Genomic DNA, 19,092 nt, shown 5'->3' on the forward strand with positions numbered 1-19,092 from the left:
CGCATTATCCCAAATGTATGTAGTTTTTTAGCGACGCTTTTTCCTGTCCACATAATCAAATTTTGCGACGCTTTTTGTTGTCTTGCGTTTATTCGTGTCAGCCTATGGTATGGCGGGAAAGTCTTTGAAATTTGAAAATGTGCAATTATGTAGACATTAAAAAGCGTCTAGATTTATTTTTTAGGCTTTTTTTTTTCTTTTTTTTCCTTTTATTAAATTATTACCATCATATACAATATAGTTATTTAAATTTATCATAAATTAAATTAATAACATTAAAATTAAAATAAACAAATATTCACTATAACAAGTTTAGATCAGATTAAATAAAAAACAATAATTAATCAACAATAATAAGAGTATGTTGCTAACAATTACCAAATTTATAAATAAAAGAAAACATCAACACAATTAACTAAAATAAAAAAAAAATCGCATATTATAGTAGCTTATCCCTAAATAAATACATCACTAATATAAATAAGACTAAAAACCAAAATAGATAGATATAGTCGCTTGTTTTGATGCTCAAGTGTCTCGACCTATTCTCTTGTTGCTCCTACATTGCCTTTTCCAATCTTAAAAAAAAAAAAAAACAAAGTATAAATTAGTACATTACACAATATAGCCTTACACACACACACACACAAGCTCAAAATTATATTGGCTTATACACACACACACACACACATCACTTTCTCAGTCCAAAACTATCCCAGTTGCTAACAAAATAAAGAATTATATTGGGTATCAACAATTTTTCACAAGGAATGTAAAAGCAGGAAACTGTAGTAGATTACTCTAATTAAGAAATGATGTCATAAATTACCAACCTAAGCCTTATACAGGGCAATTAGCTGATGATGTTTTTCAGAAGCGCAGCCAAAGTAACTTATGGACTATGGTCTTTATTAGAAAATTATAAAGAAAAGAAGCAGCAAAGAGCTTTTCACATATTAGGTATTACAGCATGGCATCAAACATAATGTCTAAAAAACAAATGAACAAAAACTAATACTCTGCATTCCTCTATATGTGAAAAGCATGGCATCACAGTAGGAAATAGCACATTAAGGAGAAAGAAGAGTGTAACAGAAACTTTTCCTTTTCATTTATCACATTAAGAAATAGCACATCACAGTAGGCTTTGAATTTTATGGGATTGTGATATATATGAAAAGGAAGAATGTTAACTGATAATTATTGGAAACGAATGATTTATTCAGATGATCATAATTTTTGATGCTGTATTTCATAATTCCCAAATGATGACACTCCTCAAGATAGCCCTTAAACGAGCTAAAAAGTTAAAATAATTATTTATTTATTCCAACTTATCCCAAAAAAGCAATTTACATAAGATGAGTGAAATGCTAATTATTAATACATGTTATTCAGAGGTTAAGTCCTTCAATCAATAGCAGGATATACTTGGTCAAAACTTAATATTACAGTCTGCCTGACATACTTCAAAAATACTCTGTCAGTGGTCACACTCAAAACTTGATATATGCACATAGGAATGTCAACAAATACCAGGAACATTTCTGAAGCATCCCAGCCATACTAGCAGTCTACAGCAACCCCAGTTCAGAACTCAGTATAATTCAAACAACCCCAGTTCAGAACTCAGTATAATTGCCAGATAAACATCTTGCCATAAAAAACCAAAACCCCAGATTAAAACTCAAAATTTTAATAACCAAACAAAATGATGAACTTCTTGCAATTAAACCAAAACCCAGATCTTAATTGTTTTCAAATCACAAAACTATACTAAGCTACTCCACAAAAATCAATTTGAACAGAACACCAGCTTCAGAGAATATGCACAGCAAGCTTAAGCAATAAAATTTTATTTATTTTTTGCTATCATACTCAAATATAGCTTTCAAGCTCTCAAATTACAAGAAATTAAAGAGTTCAAAAATAAGGATCCCCAAAAATCACACTGAACATCCAAACATACACAGATTAATGCAATTGTAACATTCAAACATCATAGTATATGAATCAAATACAGTATATAAAGCAAGAGAGGGTAGCAAAAACATACAGCTAATGCGATGAAATTTCAAAAACAAATCTTGATGACAAGGGAGAATTGAAACAAAAAAACTTTTGATTTAACAAGGCAATTTAACCAATTTCATAAGGCGATACAACAATTTATAGGTCGATTATGCACTACTAATAATCAAATAATCAACAATTTTTAGTTCTGGATTTCAGTTCTGAAATTGTTAAGAATATATAGTAAACAGCAAGTTACAATACACAATACAACAACTTACTACACAATACAGCAAGTAGCAGGGGAGCAGGGCAGACAAGAAGAATAAAAGCAGCAGGGGAGCAGGGCAGACAAGCAGTAGCAGGGGAGCAAGGCACACTCACACACACACACACACACACACATCACAAGCAAGCATTCACACAAGCTCTGACTTTCACACACACACACACACAAGCTTTGAATTTCACACACACACAAGCATTTTTGGATTGAAGTTCTGATTTCCATTTCTGAACTTCAGATCAGTTTGTTACCTGATGTTTTGCCTTTCCTAAGAATTCAGATGCTTTGTCTAGAAGACCCGGAGATGCATTCCCTTGACGAACTGCACCTACAATCTGAGAAAATTGTCCAACAAGCGCTTTAAGATTTGAATTTCAGTTCTGATTTCAGTTCTGTAATTCAGTTATGATGTTCAGAGCTGAATTCAAAACTGAATTCCAAAACTGAATTCAGATTTGAATTTCAGTTCTGATTTCAGTTTTGTAATTCAGTTCTGATGTTCAGAGCTGAATTCCAAAACTGAATTCAGATTTGAATTTCAGTTCTGATATCAGTTCTATAATTCATTTCTGATGATCAGAGCTGAAATCAAAACTGAAATCCAGAACTGAATTCAGATTTGAATTTCAGTTCTGATTTCAGTTCTAGAATTCATTTCTGATGATCAGAGCTGAAATCAAAACTGATATCCAGAACTGAAATCAGATTTGATTTTCAGTTCTGATTTCAGTTCTAGAATTCATTTCTGATGTTCAGAGCTGAAATCAAAACTGAAATCCAGAACTGAAATCAGATGTACTGAATCACGTATAACACAATTAGCATGTACTGAATCAAAAAAGAAAGCATGCTACACATATCATATGTGTGTCTCAAAATCTGATCTCATGATGAAGTAAGGAAAAAAAATATAAAAATAAAAATAAAAACCAAACAAACATGACATTAGCACATAACACGTATAACACAATTAATTATGCAGCTCAATACAAGTTTCAAGATATAAACAATTCCATATATCCAAATTTAGAACAAGTTTGACAATGATATTTAAAATACATATGCATGTATAACACGTATAACACAAGCTAGCCCTCCTCCCCCCCCCCCCCCACAATAACAAGCAGCAGCAATAGGGCAGGATCACACCACAACAACATCAAGCATCAGCAGACAACTTTGAATACAAAACATTTACCTATGGTTAGAACCTCCTCCTTGTCGTCAAAATCAATGTCATCTCGCCAATCCGGAGTGAACAAAAAAAGGCACCAAGGCACCAATATAATAGTGAAAAAAAGGAAAGTTGAGGCACGAAGCTATTCAAATCCAACTAACTCACACACATCCATTTTGGTAATCTATCTTTGCTAGACAATAGTAGGAGTCTACTAGGACTCCATATTTAGAGTAAATATAAAATGTATAAAATTGAGACTTTACTCAACCATAACAAAATCAGACAAGATTATGAATATATCGATGTTTGATGCAATGAAAATCGTACCTTAATAAACTTTGGCTTGTCTAAAACCACAAGCGAAATGTAACTCTCAACCAGAAATCTACAGCTGCAGCAACATCAAAGGAAAAATCTGTTTATAAAGAAAAATTTTAGCCTCATGCTTCCCTCCAAACATCATAGAGTTGTTTAAATATTATGCAAATCATTTATGACAAGTTATTTAACAGTGTTCCACCTTAGAAGTAAGCTTTCTGCACATAAATTTCTGTCAATCATGTAAATTCATACATTGCTTACTTTTACCACTAAGAGGCAATTGTCATCACCGGGCAATTGTCAATATTTCAGATTCTTGATCCAAAATAAGAGCTAAAAAAATATAGGCAATGAAAGAGAAATAGGCTAGGGGAGGCAGTAGTGATCAGATTGTAGCCAACATTAGTGTTTCAGATTGGTATCCTTATCAACGTGTCTATTTGTTGGAATTATTTTTACCCTCCTAAAACAAAATGAAACTGTATACCAAGACAAATCAACAAGACCCCACATAACTACGTAGTATATATTTTCTTCTATATAACCGCGATATGAGGTTGACTAGAAATGTTTGATGTCAAAAGTGCAAAAGTTGCAATATCTATACATCAAGAGATCTTTCAAAAAGATAAATGAAAGCCTCACATTTAATGAAAAGCCACAAGTACCAAATAACAGTAAACTCAGCTATACATTTAGTTCTATCATGATTAAAAAATTAGGCAGAACACACAGAAATTAGCTACTTTCATTCACTATCTAAATTATAAATCTATTCAGATACTTCATTTATTTTATACAGACAAATAAGTCATCCATAACAAAGAATCCTGAATATTAGAGAATTAAAGCAGTTTTGGATAATCTATGGGCATGTGCCCATTGCTGCCACATTGTTTTACTGATGGAGTGTCATGGATCCTATGTATAGATCTTTTATCAAATCTTAATTCTACTTCGTCACTCACAAAGAAAAAGGTGTATATCCTTTGAGCAAGATGTGATACCCGAGTGTAAATTGTCCAGCTAGACAAAATATGCACAATGCGGAGATTGGCACTGAAAGTAACAAAATTCATGGGGTAAGGAATTGAAGGGGTCCTTGTAAAGACTACAATGATTCCCAAACATCATGCAATATGCATGTGTAAGAAGGGAAAAGCAACGAGTCAAACTCTATTTTTCCTACAATACAATAACGAATAAACTGAGAATATCAAAATATGATAGAAGAAAAACAAAGTGATCAAATCTTAAATAACTGAGCACCCAGATGGGGAAGCTGAGAGGAAAAGGAAAAAAGAACGATAGGAACCACATTAGATGGAAAAAATGGAATTGGGGAAACTAAAGACAAAGGATATTGCTAGATACAGTCCATGTAAAAACTACTGTGTTTCAACTTCCAATTAATATAGCATATTTAAGGGGGAAATCATAAAGTTTGATTTCATCTCTGAGATAAAGCCCAATATTAGACCAAATTCACTGTCCCAAAATCAATCTCACTGTCCTCCTCTTATATATAGAGTACATTATTTATATGAGATTACCTGCTATGGCTCCCACACCTCAAAAGAAAACAACAATACGTACATTCTTAACAACAAGACTTGATTCATCAACAGCTCCCAAATCTAGGATCATATCCAGTTCACACTGCTGCCTTGGCTCTATACGTACATATCATAATAACGAACAAACAAACTTATACTGATTCATCAGCAGCAGGCCGTGAGTATTGGGGGTGTTGTATAATGATTTATAAGGGAATGAGTATTGCTTCTAAGAGTAGAGCATGTGAGGACAGAATGCAATCATCAGCCACAAAATCACCATAGAAAAACAAGAAAATTCATATAAAAAACCCATAAAATTCAAAGCCTACAAATTTCATATCAAAAACCAGAAAATTCATATATATCAAAAACCCATAAAATTCAAAGCCTACAAAATTCATATCAAAAACCAGAAAATTCAAAGCCTATAATATTCATATAAAAAACCCATAACATTCCAAACTAAAACCCTAAAACGCCATAAAAATCAAAACAAAAACCAAAAAACAATATGAAAAAAAACATGAAAAATTGGATTTTAAAACAGAATTCACGAAAAAACAACATAAAAAGAAATTAATTTATCTAATTAAGGGAAAAAAATTACCTCGCAATAAGAGATTGATTCTTGTTCTTCACCAACGCAAAATCGAAGACATGCAAACAAATAATTCCCAATTTTAACGAAAATTTAGAGAATTGTGATATATTATATGCCAAAAACGATAGAAATATATACCTAGCAACAATATTGTTCAGCAAATTGTAAATTAATACCTCAAATTTATGAAAGTGACGAGCCACAAAACCCCAAATTCCTTGAAATTTAGCAAGCAAAACCCAGAAATTAACCTAAAATGTGAGATTTTTTTTTCGCTGATGAAAGTGATGATGGAGTCCAAATTTGGAGGAGAGCAGAACAGAATATGGGCAGTTTAATTGGGAACCTTTTTCTTTTTTTTTCTTTTTTGAAGACGTTTAATTGGGAACTAATTCGACTGAGCTGAGGGTGAAAAAAGACGAACCCGCTAATTATTTCATTAAAAAAATTCAAAATTGCGGGCAACCTTACTCACGTGCATAGCACGTGAGTTTCTCGACGCTTTTAAGTGTCGAGAAAATTTTCGACTACAAAAAGCGTCGCAAAAAGACGGAACCAAAAATTATAGACTGACGCCCCTTCAACAGCGTCGAACCAATTGCGTCCAAAAATCACTCTTTTTGTAGTAGTGCAAGGAAATAACCGAAGCGGCACAGCCGTCCAATGTTAAAAATGTGTTGGTCGGTGCTTATGATGGTACCACCAACCTGGAGGACCACCTCATGGCTTACACCAACCTTATGCACATGCAAGGGTTGGAGGACGCCATGTGGTGTCGGTGCTTCCCAGCTGCATTGAAGGGCATAACCCAACAATGGTTTGGCAATCTGCCGGCTTGGTGCATTGACAGCTTCAGGAATCTTGCCTTCCTGTTTGCCTCCAACTTCTCGATGAACATCCCTGCCAAAAAGACAAGTTTAGACTTAAGCACCATCAGGCAGGGAGATAGAGAAGGGCTGGGCTGCTACGTCAGGCGGTTCAACCTGGTTAGAATTCAAATCCAGGGGCTGTCTGACGAGGTCGCTTACACAGACATCCTTAAGGGTCTGAAGGACGGGTCGACTTTCAAGTTCGATCTTGTCCGAAAGAGGGTTTTCACCCTTCAAGCGGCGTTGATGGAGGCGGAGAGCTTTATTCAAGCTACCAACCTCTACTCGTCCAACCATCAGTCGGACTCTAAGAAGTCTGACAAGAAAGAGAGTCGGTCTGCTCAGCCGGCTAAAAAACTGACGAGAGCAACAAAAGAAAAGAAGTTTGGGCGGTTGAAGAATCTGACCAGGTGTCCAGAAAGAAAAAGAAGGAATTCAAACTGTATGTCTCACGGTATGAATTCAATAAGGACTGCAACACCATCTTTAAAGAGGTGAAGGACCGGCTGACCTTTGAGAAGCTAAATCCAAAGAAGAGTTCCGTTCAGTCCCGGAACAAGAATAAATTCTGCCATTTCCATGTGGGAGTGGGCCACGACACCAACGACTGCTATAGTCTCAAATGGTCGTTGGACCGTCTGGCAGACAAGGGCTTGTTGAAGTCCTATGTCTCGAAGTCCAAAGTGGCTTCTAAGACGAATCTAGGGCAGTCCTCTAAGACTGTCCAGCCAACTAGTAGCTCGGATACCAACAAGGATCCGGTCTACACTATAGCAGGCGGATTCGCATGCGGTGGCCCGACCATTCGGGGCACCAAGGATCATCTCAAGAAGATGATCCACTCAGTTGACGCTGGGCAGGCATCTTCAAGCGGGGTATTCCCGGATGTCCTCATCACTGAGAAAGATCGGGGCAAGGTCCGCCGACCGCATGACGACCCAGTCGTCATCGAATGCAAAGTGGCCAACCAGCTGATTGGTCGCATCCTGATAGACACCGGTAACTCCTCTGACCTCATCAGCTACAAGTGCCTATCCAAGATCAACTATAAGTTGAGCAATCTGAAAGAAGGTCTCCCATCCACTGGTTAGCTTTGGTGGAGGAGTCGTCCACCCATTCAGTCAAATTGATCTATCCATCCGGCTAGGGCAAAAGGGCCAAGGGCGCCATATGGTCGTCTGGTTCTTGGTGGTTAAAGAGTTGACCGCCTACAACATAATTCTTTGCCGACCTACTCTGAAAGAGTGCAAGGCCGTCATCATCCCGGCTCTAATGCTTTTGAAGTACGAAAAGGATGATGGCTCTGTTGGCTCCCTCTACGGGGATCAAAAGACGGCAAGGGAGTGTTACCTCTCAAACGTCAAACCAACGGCTGCTGCTGCCGGTCCTCCAAAGGAGCCAATAAACCTTGACGATGTCAAGGACCCTAATTCACCCCCACCAGCAGCCGGAAATAAAAGAAAAGTTGATCAGCTGGTTGAGGTGAAGAAAGAGAAGAAATAGCAATCACTGACCGGGGAACGGTCAGATGATCTCCGTCCCCAGCTGGCTGTAGAGCACATTGATATTCCTCTGGATGAAGCCCATCCGGAGCGAACTGTTAAGGTGGGGACGGTTGCTCACAAAGAGTTAGGTGCAGGCTTGCACCTACTGCTGAAGGAATTCAAAGACATTTTTGCCTTTGAAGTGGAAGAGATGCCAGGCATCAGCCCGGATCTTTCTGTCCACAAACTCGTCGTTGATCCAAAAAAAGAAGTCCATTCGGCAAAAGAAAAGAAATCACGGCGAGGAAAGAAGTCAGGCGGCAGCTGCCGAGGTAAAAAAGCTGTTAGACGCTTGGTTCATTCGGCCATTTAACTTCCCGGATTGGGTAGCGAATGTCGTGCTTGTAAAGAAACCGAATGGTACCTTGCGCATGTGTGTTGATTACACTGACTTGAACAAGGCATGTCTAAAGAATAGTTACCCGCTTCCAAAGATCGACAGTCTGGTCGTTTCTACAGCCGGACATGCCTTGATGAGTTTCATGGATGCCTATTCAAGTTTCCACCAAATACCCTTGTGGAAGAAAGATCAAGAGAAGACGGCCTTTGTCACAGATCAGGGGTTATTCTGTTATACGGTGATGCTGATTGGGTTGAAGAATGCGCCTGCTACTTTCCAACGGATGATTAATACAGTCTTCCTTAATCAAATTGGGAGGAATGTAGAGGCATACATCGATGACATGATAGTCAAATCCAAACTCCAGACGGATCACCTTGCTGACCTCCGAGAAACCTTCACCACACTCAGGCGGCATAAGGTCATGTTAAATCTTAAGAAATGCGTTTTTGGTGTTGAGTCTGGGAAGTTTCTCGGATTCCTGATTGATCAAAGGGGGATAAAGGCTAACCCCGAAAAGATACAGGCGGTAATTGACATGAAGTCACCCCGCTCTGTCAAGGAAGCTCAGTGTCTTACCGGTTGCTTGGCTGCAGTTAGGAGATTCCTAAGCCGGTCAGGTGACAAGTGCCTTTACTTCTTACAAGCAATCAGGAAGAAGATTAGATTTGAATGGGGGGATGATGCTGAGGCGGCCTTTCAGAAATTGAAAGATCACTTACACTCTTTGCCACAGCTGGTCAGCCCTCTGCCAAAGGAGACGCTATTCATGTATCTAGCCGTCTCAGATCATGCCCTCAGTATTGTTCTCCTTGCTGAGAGAGACGGTGTACAGCTCCCGGTCTATTTCATTAGCCATGTTCTCAGGAATGCAGAACTCCGGTACCCCATGGTTGAAAAATTTGGCCTCGCTCTTTACATGGCTGTTAAGAAGTTGAAACCTTACTTCTTGGCACATCCGATGGTGATCTACTCAGATCAACCACTCAAGCGGCCAATGAAAACCCTGGAGTCATCCGGTAGAATGCTCAAATGGGCTATTGAAATGCAAAGTCTTGAAATCACCTATGAACCAAGAAAGGCAGTGAAAGGTCAGGCGTTCGCCGACTTCATTGTTGAAATGACAAGGTCGGCTGCTCCGGATAACCTTAATCAGGTTTGGAAGGTGCATGTAGACGGGAGCTCTACTATGAACGGCTAAGGTGCAGGCATTATCTGTCAATCTCCGGAAGGAGATAAAAATGCATATGCACTACGGTTTAAGTTCCAGGCCTCAAATAATGAGGCGGAATATGAAGCCCTGCTAGCCGGTATCTGTATGTGTAAGGCGGCAGGGGCAACTAAAATTGACGCTTGCTCTGATTCTCAGTTGAAGCCTTCAACAAACTCATCTCAGACGGTATAAAAAAGAAAATAGAAAGAGCCGGTGGTTTATGGGCGAAGGAATTAATTCACGTCCTATAGGCCATCCGGACAACTGAAAAAGGGGCAACAGGTGAAACCTAGTTCTCATGGTATACGGTGCTGAAGCCGTCTTTCCCATCGAGCATTACGAGCCGATTCTAAGATTCCTGCTTTATGATGAAGAGGCAAACTAGGAGGCCATGCGGCTTGCATTGGACTCACTCCCGGAGCGCAAGGGCAATGCCGCCTTGCGTCATGAGATTTACCGTCCGCGTATGACTCGTGCCTACAACAAAAGAGTGCACAAACGTCTTTTGAAAGTTGGGGACTTTGTGTTACGAAAAATGGAGGCAACCGGTAGGGCCAATGAACAGGGAAAGATGACTCCTAATTGGGAAGGCCCCTACCGGATTTATGATGAAGTAAGAAACGGCACCTACCGCCTGGAAACTCTTGACGGCAGGCGACTGCCTAGAACTTGGAATGTAGACAATCTGAAAAAGTACTACTTCTGAGATTTTGTAAATTTTTGTAAATGAAAAGCCTATTAATGAAAAAGTAGCTTTTTGTTTCAATTTTGTTGTCTATACATACATGCGGTTACTTTTATCTCACCGTCTGTGTAATACACAGACGGGCAAACTAAGTTAACTAACTTTTATTCCGCTATCTGTGTAATACACAGACGGGCAAACTAAGTTAAATAACTTAGTAACTTCTATTTCACCGTCTGTGTAATACACAGACGGACAAACTAAGTTAAATAACTTAGTAACTTTTATTTCGCCATCTGTGTAATACCAGACATGCAAACTAAGTTAAGCAACTTAGTAACCTTTTATTCCACCATCTGTGTAATACACAGACGGGCAAACTAAGTTGAACAAACTTAGTAACTTTTATTTCGCCATCTGTGTAATACACAGATGGGCAAACTAAGTTAAACAACCTAATAATCCATCGATTCACCGTCTGTGTAATACACAGACGGACAAAAAATGAGGCCAATGGCCGGATTGAAATTTATAAATTCGTCTACTCCGTTATGAGTATGGCATCCGACGACGCCCCTCCGGGTGTTATCGTCGCAGAGGGCGTTTTTATCAAATGCTCTATAAGCATATGCAAACGGCAAAGATTGAACGACCAAATTGGTCAACTCATAGCTGTCTGACCAAAATAGTATGAGAGCGGGGGGAATCTAAAACCGGGTGCTTTGCGAAAGCAGCCGCTGGATAACCTAAGTTCAGAATTGGATTGCAGGTATCATAGGCGGCCTTAAAGTTATCCTAGAACCACTGTTTAGGCGGACTAAATGTCTCCTATCTCATTAAAGGTTAGGCGGACAATATGTCTCCGGCTGTACCATGAGACCGTAATTGGTCTTTGAATGCGGTAAAGATTATTTTAAACCAAACTACCGTTTGGGAAGACGGATAAATACTAGCTTCAGGACGGTTGTGTGTTGGTTTGGGGCAATCACCATTGTGATTGATTGAACTTGAAAACATTTTGTACTCCTTAAAGTATCAAAATTACCAAGTCCAATCAATCATAGTATTGAAACCAACCATCCAGCCGTCAGGGGCAAGAGTAGCCGGTGTACTGACCGCCGCATGCTTTGAATAAGTTAGACAGTTTCAGCCACAGGTATATTTAAACAAGCTTAATAAGGAAATTTCAAAAACATGGATGAAAAGCAAACCGACTAAGTCGGCACATTCATAAATAACCACGGCTGAAAAAGACCGAGGGGAAGCAAATATAATGTATACCGGACCCTCGTTTGGGAAAGAAATTGTTGAGTTATAAGAGAAATACGCACGCAGGCCGGAAATAAAAGAAAGCTTAAATGGCATACTGCCGTTGAGAAGCTAAGGATGGCCCTGGGCTGGCTGAGTCAGCTCGGGCACAATTTTCTCCGCTGGCTCGGGCTCCGCCTGAAGATCAGCCGTCTCTTCACCCGTTGCCGGCTCCCCCCATTGCTCGGCCACCCAGGCCTCATAAGACTCCAGCAGAGGCTCCCCAGCATCTCTTCTACGCACAAGCTCTTCGGCATACTGGAAAGCTTGCTCCCAGTGGCCGTAGTCGCTGTCTGGGTAGAGAGCGGTCCAAGCCATCTGCATGCGGAGGGTTGTGTCCTCTTCCTGCTCGGCAATCGGGCGGTTCTGATCCGCGTCGATGGTCGCCTGGAGGTTCTGTTGGACCTTCTTCGCATCCTCTTTCAGGCGGGCAATCTCCGCCTTGAGCTCAGCGTTCTCCTTAGCAGCATTTTGGAGAAATTTGAGGTTAGCTTGTGCCTTTTTGAGCTCAGCCTCAGCCGCCTTGCTCTGCTCCTTGGCCTCCTTCAGCGCTTGAGCTGACTCCCTGAGGTTATCCGCCTGTTCCATCAAGAGGGCTTTAGTTTCAAGGTTATTAAGGGTGCATGTATATTCAGCAACATCTTGAGATTCTCTAGCGGATCTATTTGCCCTTTTTACCTCCTCCCTCTTCCGGGTGTACGGCCGCTTGAGCCCATCTACCCTCAGCAGTGCCTAAAGAAGAGATTGTATTAGGCATCCAGGGTAATGTAATAACACTACATTACAAGTAAATAAGCATACCTCAGACAGCAGGCTGGTGATCCGTTCCAGATTGAACGTCTCAATGCCAGGAATGACATCCTTCTCCCTCTTGGGAACAGTTGCCAGCATGGCCTTGGCATGCGCCTGCACGTCCGGCCACCTAGGCGATTGATCTGCACCAGATGTATAACTGGGTGAGTGACCTATATAGGCGGCACCAATTTGATACGGCTGTCTGACGAAGACGTCTGCTGGGAGTGAGATTTCACCCGAAAGGGCCATCCCAACTCCGGCGGGGTAAGAAAAGGATTATAAGTACCTTCAGAATAAGGGGCTGCACTACCCCCAAGCGTAGAGAAGCCGCCTGAGGTTAGGTCTAGGCCTAGACTAAATCCCCACCAGAGTGATGCCCTTCCCGCCGACAGTCAGGCGGGTTCCAGTAACACTCTCGGGCCCAATCTTGGCTGAGCCGGTTCGGGCAGACTTTGTGCCCATAGGGGTAGAGGCGGAGTCGTCTCGTCCTCTTTTTACAAGGTTCTTCAAAAAGGACCTTAGAACTTCTCCACCCTGCAAAAAGAATGTGAGTAAAATCAGCCGGTAAAATTTGCAATTTCAAGGTTAAAGACTCAGACGGTTCTTTACTTACCGCAGCCTTCAACTTGGCTGCCTTGGCCACAACCAGATCTCTTCTGATCTTGGCGGCAGACCGTCTGGGAGTTTTGTCTTCAGCCACCATTTCCAAAGCATTTTCTGCAAGAGAAACAACAAACATTAATCACAATTTACAAGAAAACATGACAGACGGTATACAACTGCATGTGTAGCAGACGTACGCTTTGGAAACATTATATTCAGGCCGCAGGCGGACAGGAACGCCTCGTCCCTGAACCATGCGCACATGGGAATCCAGTTCCTGGGGACTTTGATAACGTCCCCAGTTGACAGGGTTGCCACCTCAAGTTCGAAGAACTTGGTCTCAAGAATTTTCTACCTAAGAGTTCTGGCTTCTTGTTATACCGGCGAAGCTCCCGGTTTTCCCGCTTTGTGGGGGCAGACAGTATGAAGAAGCGGCTCTTCCAGTCGTCGTACTTGGACACCTTGTCCAGAGTCATTTGGTACTGAGGAAGGGTGGTTAGAGTATACCAAGCCCTCCAGCCGCCTGGGTTACGGCTGAGATAATGCATGTGAGCAAATACCTCCCAGCCGGGGTTCAAGCTCTGCATCTCGCAGGCGGCGACATAGCCTAGGATGTTAGCCCACGAATTGGGGGTTAACTGCCAGACGCCTAGGCCATATCCCCTCGGTATAGCCTTTACCGCACGGTGAAGAGGGAAGCGGACGACGCCTAGAAAGGCCGCCTCGTAACAGCTAAAGTAGGCGTTGGTGTTTGGCTGGTCATCTTCCCAAGCAATGGTGCCCATCTCAGGCGGCACCCGAGCGGTAAATCCCTCGCCTAAGGGACGCTTTCGAAAAAAGGTTTCGATGTTTTGAAGCATGGCCCGCCTTTCCTTGGCGGAGATTTGAATGTTGAATGGGTCATCCTTATCATCCCATTTTTTCATTTCCTCCGCCTCGCTATCCACAAGCGGGGAGAGGGGAGCATCACTGTCCTCAGAGCTTGATTCTGAGGCAGACTCTCTGGATGACCCAGACCATGAAGCAGAGGCTCCTTAAGCTCTTCTTTGTGAGACGGTTCCCTCACCGTCTTTGTCCTCAACTTCATCAAGAATTGAGTCGATGGGGGTCCTAGGGATCCCATACGGGGAATACTCCCCCGAATATTGGTTTATTCTCCCCTCCTCAACCGGGGTCGTTTCATTGGACGACACTTCCAATGTACCGTCTCTTTGACGTCGTCTGTAGGCGGTCTGCTTAATTCTGGCCATTGTGTCCTGCATAGACACATAGATGGTCGGTTGACGAGGTGAACAAAATTGCTCCATGCACCCAGAGCCGGCACTCCCAGTCCTAGACTCAGTCGTACCTGGAGACCGGTTGACTACTGACCTAGGCTGTGCCGTGTGTGTTGGTGATGAGTCCATTTATTGAAAGAAAAGAAATAAAGAGTTGAAAGGGGGAGAGGCGGTACCTTACAACGTAGCTTGAAAATGGCTTTGCTTGAAGGTGATGTTGCTTGCTAGGGTCACAGGCAGTGAATAATCGGCTGTATCTGGCTCCTGAAGTTGATGTTGCTTTCTAGGGTCACAGGCAGTGGATAACCGGCTGTAGTAGGCTCCTAAAGTTGATCTTTCTTGCGTGGGTGACAGGCGGTGAATAACCGGCTGGGGCAGGCGGAAGTCAGACGTTCTCTCTCTAAAAGTCTGTGAGCTTTATCTCTCTAGAAAGTTTTTAGAAACATCCAAAATGAGACGTCTGACGTTTGTATTTATAGAGGAGTAAATTCAGGGGCAATCTTGTAATTTCCCTAGAATGTGGAAAGTCATCCTTTCACAGTAAAAAAGATAAATAAATAAATAAATAAATTTTTATTTGGCTGAGCGACACATGTCACAGATGCCACGTGGCGCGCCACGTCACACCTGTGAGGGGCAAATATTTTGGGTAATTTTACCCATGCCACGTGGGCCAATCCTTACTTGACACGTGTCAAGCCCTCATTGGTCCAAATGGGACCAATCCCCATTTGACACGTGTCCTCCCATAAATTGGGAGAAATGGCGACCTTCAGGCCCAAATCCCGAGGTGGTCGTAATGCGGCGCAACCCATTAATGATTAGCGCAATGACCTAATTATTGGCACGTTTTCCCATGACCCTATAAATAGGGAGATTTACCCCATTTTGGGGGCATCTACAAATTATTTACAAATTACCTACATTCTCTAAAAACAGAAAAAACACCTGATCGGCTCGGAATTCGAGACGATCTCACCTCAATTTCCGCACCTTTTTCCTTCTCATTCAAGTACTAACTTGATCGTCGGAGGCGGAGCTCCACCCACCCGAAGTCTTCGTTGTGTTGCAGGTACAGGCGCTCCCGGATCAGACCTTGTGCTGTAACTCTCCCGAGGGACTAAAAACACCCCAAAACACTAATTAATTGCATTTGAATTTGTAGATATGGCTAATGGAGAGACTCGAATTAATTAGCCCTTCTGACAATGTTGACAAGTATATACCAAATTGCCTTGTAAGACGGAAAAAACGCTTTTCCATAAAGATGGGCAGCCGGGAGTGGAGTAGAATTTTTGAAACTCGCGACTTCGCCATCAAGTGGGTTGCTCCTTGGTGGAAAATTGAGAAGATGGTTGGTGTCAATAATCAACCTTTTTGCTGTCTTCCTAGCTTGTCAAAGTTGACTTTTTATTATCCATCTAGGGTGAAAAGGCAATATGGCCTTGCTTAAACTATTCCCTCTGGTGATCTTCGTCGTCCTTATGAATTTCCGCTTTCACAAGACATAGAGAGATTTAATGACTATTGGTGTGCTAGGCCTTTATGGGAAGTTGTTAACCAAAAGGTTCCACCTTCTTTATCCGGTGATGTGAAGCGATGGATACTAGGTAGATCTCAAAAGGACAAGAACAAAGTTCGAAACATGTATAAGACCAATGTGAAAGATCGTCTAGGAGATAAGAGCTAAATTCAAGACTCCTACTATGCCTAAGAAGAAAAATACTACTAGGGGTAAAGAGAAAAGAAAAGTTGACTCATCAGGAAAAGAAAGTGTGGGTTGAGAAGAAAATTGGAGTAATGGCTATTGGAGAAACTATCAACACCAAAATTGAGTGTAGATCTTCTAACGAATATCTACTAGCAAAAGTGATGGATGATGAAGAGGAAGAAGAAAAAATTTGGAAAAGGGCTAGAAAAGAGAAGAAAGATTAGAGCATTGCTTTACTTTCAACTTATTAGACAATTTTATTTTTAAGTCAATTTTATTTTTAAGCTTTATTTAAATTCCATCAATAATGTAGTTTTTGCTTTATTTTATTAATGCAATTTTCAGCTTTTTAAATTAAATCAACTTTTACATTAAATTTATTACAGCAATGAAAACGTCTTGAATTAATTCTGAAAATACTCGAGTACGGAAGTCGAAGTATCTTTCGAAATACACCAAAATTCGCCCAGATTATCGCAGAAAACTGGCGCCGCAGAAAAAGATTTGTCGCTAAGAGACATTGCATGTCGCTGTGCGCTGCTCTCTGTCATTGTGCGACGAGTCCTGTTTTGTTGCGCTGGACTGGTTTTCTATGCGCCTTTGTTCTGAGATGCGAGATTTGTAAAACTTAAAGCTGCCGCACCCTATAAAGGGTTGCCTACTGATAAGTGACTTTTATGTCACTTTTAGGGCATTTTTTATGCTTATTTTTCGGTTTAGTTTCTAATAATTTCCCTTAGTTTTAAACTTTATTTCTCTCTTTTTCGTATTTTCCTTATTCGATCTTTATTTTGATCATTTTTGTAGTTTTTAATAGATTTTAGTTTAATTTCGTATTTTTAGTTAATAATTTCTTCTTTCTTTCTTTTTCTCATTTTATTTTAATTTAGCATTTTTATTTACTTTTACTTTACTTTATTTTTATTTTTTATTTCATATGTCGATCTACCCTTGTGTTTGGTTTTGTTTGTAGGAATGTTCGGGTCGAGGCTTGGTTATAATCAAAGTCTTATTCGAAAGTCCCAGGTCAAATGTTCTAACAAGCAAAGTCAAACTCTCTCACTCCTTTGCCATATGCCAAGCTGTTGCCAATTTGCTATCCCCTTATCCTACACTCCACAATCATCTATCCTTCACCACACAAAACCTTCAACATTTCCCTGCTTCGGACTAAACACCACCTCCCATACTCTTTATTCCACCTCCAACCAGACTCACAACCACCACAAAGGTCGCCCAACAGCTGCTATTAGCAGACCGGCCTATACCTAGACCACCTCCAATCACCACCGCCAACAACACCCACGAATTTGACATCCCCTGCTGCCCCCCTATTTCCACCGTTCCACTGTCTCACCATTCAATCCAACAGCCCGCAGATCACCACCAATTTCAGCCACCATACCTCCCTCCACTCACAATGCCCCCGAACAACCAAGTCCCAGCCACCAAACCCACCTTTAAACACTGATTTACAGCAGCAGCCCCGCAGTACCTGCTGCGCCTCCAATTTCAACCACCACCTTCACCTCCAACAACCAATACGCCACCACTGCACCAACAACAACATCAGCGCCATTTAACACACCAAAACCGCACACACCTACTCCAATCGCCACCAATTCAAGCCGCATCAATCGAACCCAATCACAACAATAGCAACCAGCAGCGACAAACCGCAACCCAAGCAGCTGCGGGCGCGATTTCTACTGACGCGGGCGCGAACATCCCTTCCAACTTTGTCCAATTTTCGGTAGATGGCTTGGAGATGCCTAGCCGCGGCCGCTCCTATGTATCATTAGAAATCACGTGATTTTCTGTGATTCCTTAAGCATTTCGAAATCCAACAGCTGTGATTGATTGCTGGTTGATGAAGATGGCTATTTTGATGCGCTGATGGTGAAGACAATGATGATCAATGGCTGTGATGGTTGTTTGGTTATGATCGAAGAGCAGCCACGAAGTGAATTTGGGGTCTGATTATTTTGGTGGGTTTTGTTATATTTTTGTATTCTTTTTTTATTTTCTTATCCTTTTTGTTTTGGGTGTTTTTAGTCCCTCGGGAGAGTTACGACACAAGGAATGATCCGGACGCGCCTGCACCTGCAAAACAACGAAGACTCCGGGTGGGTGGAGCTCCGCCTCCGACGATCAAGTTAGTAATTGAAAGAGAAGGAAATAGGTGCGGAAATTAAGGTGAGATCGTCTCGAATTTCGAGCGGATCAGGTGTTTTCTCTGATTTCGAGAATGTAGGTGATTTGTGAATAATTTGTGGATGCCCCCAAGATGGGGTAAATCTCCCTATTTATAGGGTCACTAGAAAACGTGCCAATGATTAGGTCATTGCCCTAATCATTAATGGGCTGCGCCGCTTTGCGGCTACCTCGGGATTTGGGCCTGAAGGCCGCCATTTCTCCCAAGTTGCGGGGTGACACGTGTCAAAGGAAGATTGGTCCCATTGAGACCAATGAGGGTATGACACGTGTCGCCCATTGATTGGCCCATGTGGCAATGGTAAATTTACCCAAAACATTTGCCCCTCACAGATGTGACGTGGCGCACCACGTGGCATCTGTGACACGAGTCACTCTTGCCAAAATATATATATATATTTTTTTTTAAAGATGACTTTTCACATTCCAGGGAAATTACAAAATTGCCCCTGAATTTACCCCTTTATAAATACAAGGGTCAACCGTCTCTTTTTGGACGTTTCCATAAACTTTCTAGAGAGATAAAGCTCAAAGATTCTTATAGAGAGAACGTCTGACTTCCGCCTGATACAG

The 19,092-nt window shown here is 41.4% G+C and overlaps 1 long non-coding RNA gene across 2 annotated transcripts; it reads right to left on the reverse strand.

Annotated features, from left to right (window-relative positions):
* Nucleotides 1-219: 219 nt before the first annotated feature.
* On the reverse strand, nucleotides 220-6,231 carry LOC145582056 (uncharacterized). Of its 2 annotated transcripts, none has more exons than XR_014099737.1 (5): nucleotides 6,137-6,231; nucleotides 5,967-5,992; nucleotides 3,807-3,870; nucleotides 2,551-2,634; nucleotides 220-578 (listed from the first exon to the last, which is right to left on the reverse strand). It is a non-coding gene; the product is annotated as an uncharacterized LOC145582056 (long non-coding RNA). The 2 variants fall into 2 exon arrangements; XR_014099738.1 differs by having other exon boundaries at nucleotides 3,807-3,894.
* Nucleotides 6,232-19,092: the final 12,861 nt, after the last annotated feature.

Source organism: Chenopodium album, chromosome 15 (assembly GCF_948465745.1).
Source record: "Chenopodium album chromosome 15, dcCheAlbu1.1, whole genome shotgun sequence".
Taxonomy (NCBI): Eukaryota; Viridiplantae; Streptophyta; class Magnoliopsida; order Caryophyllales; family Amaranthaceae; genus Chenopodium; species Chenopodium album.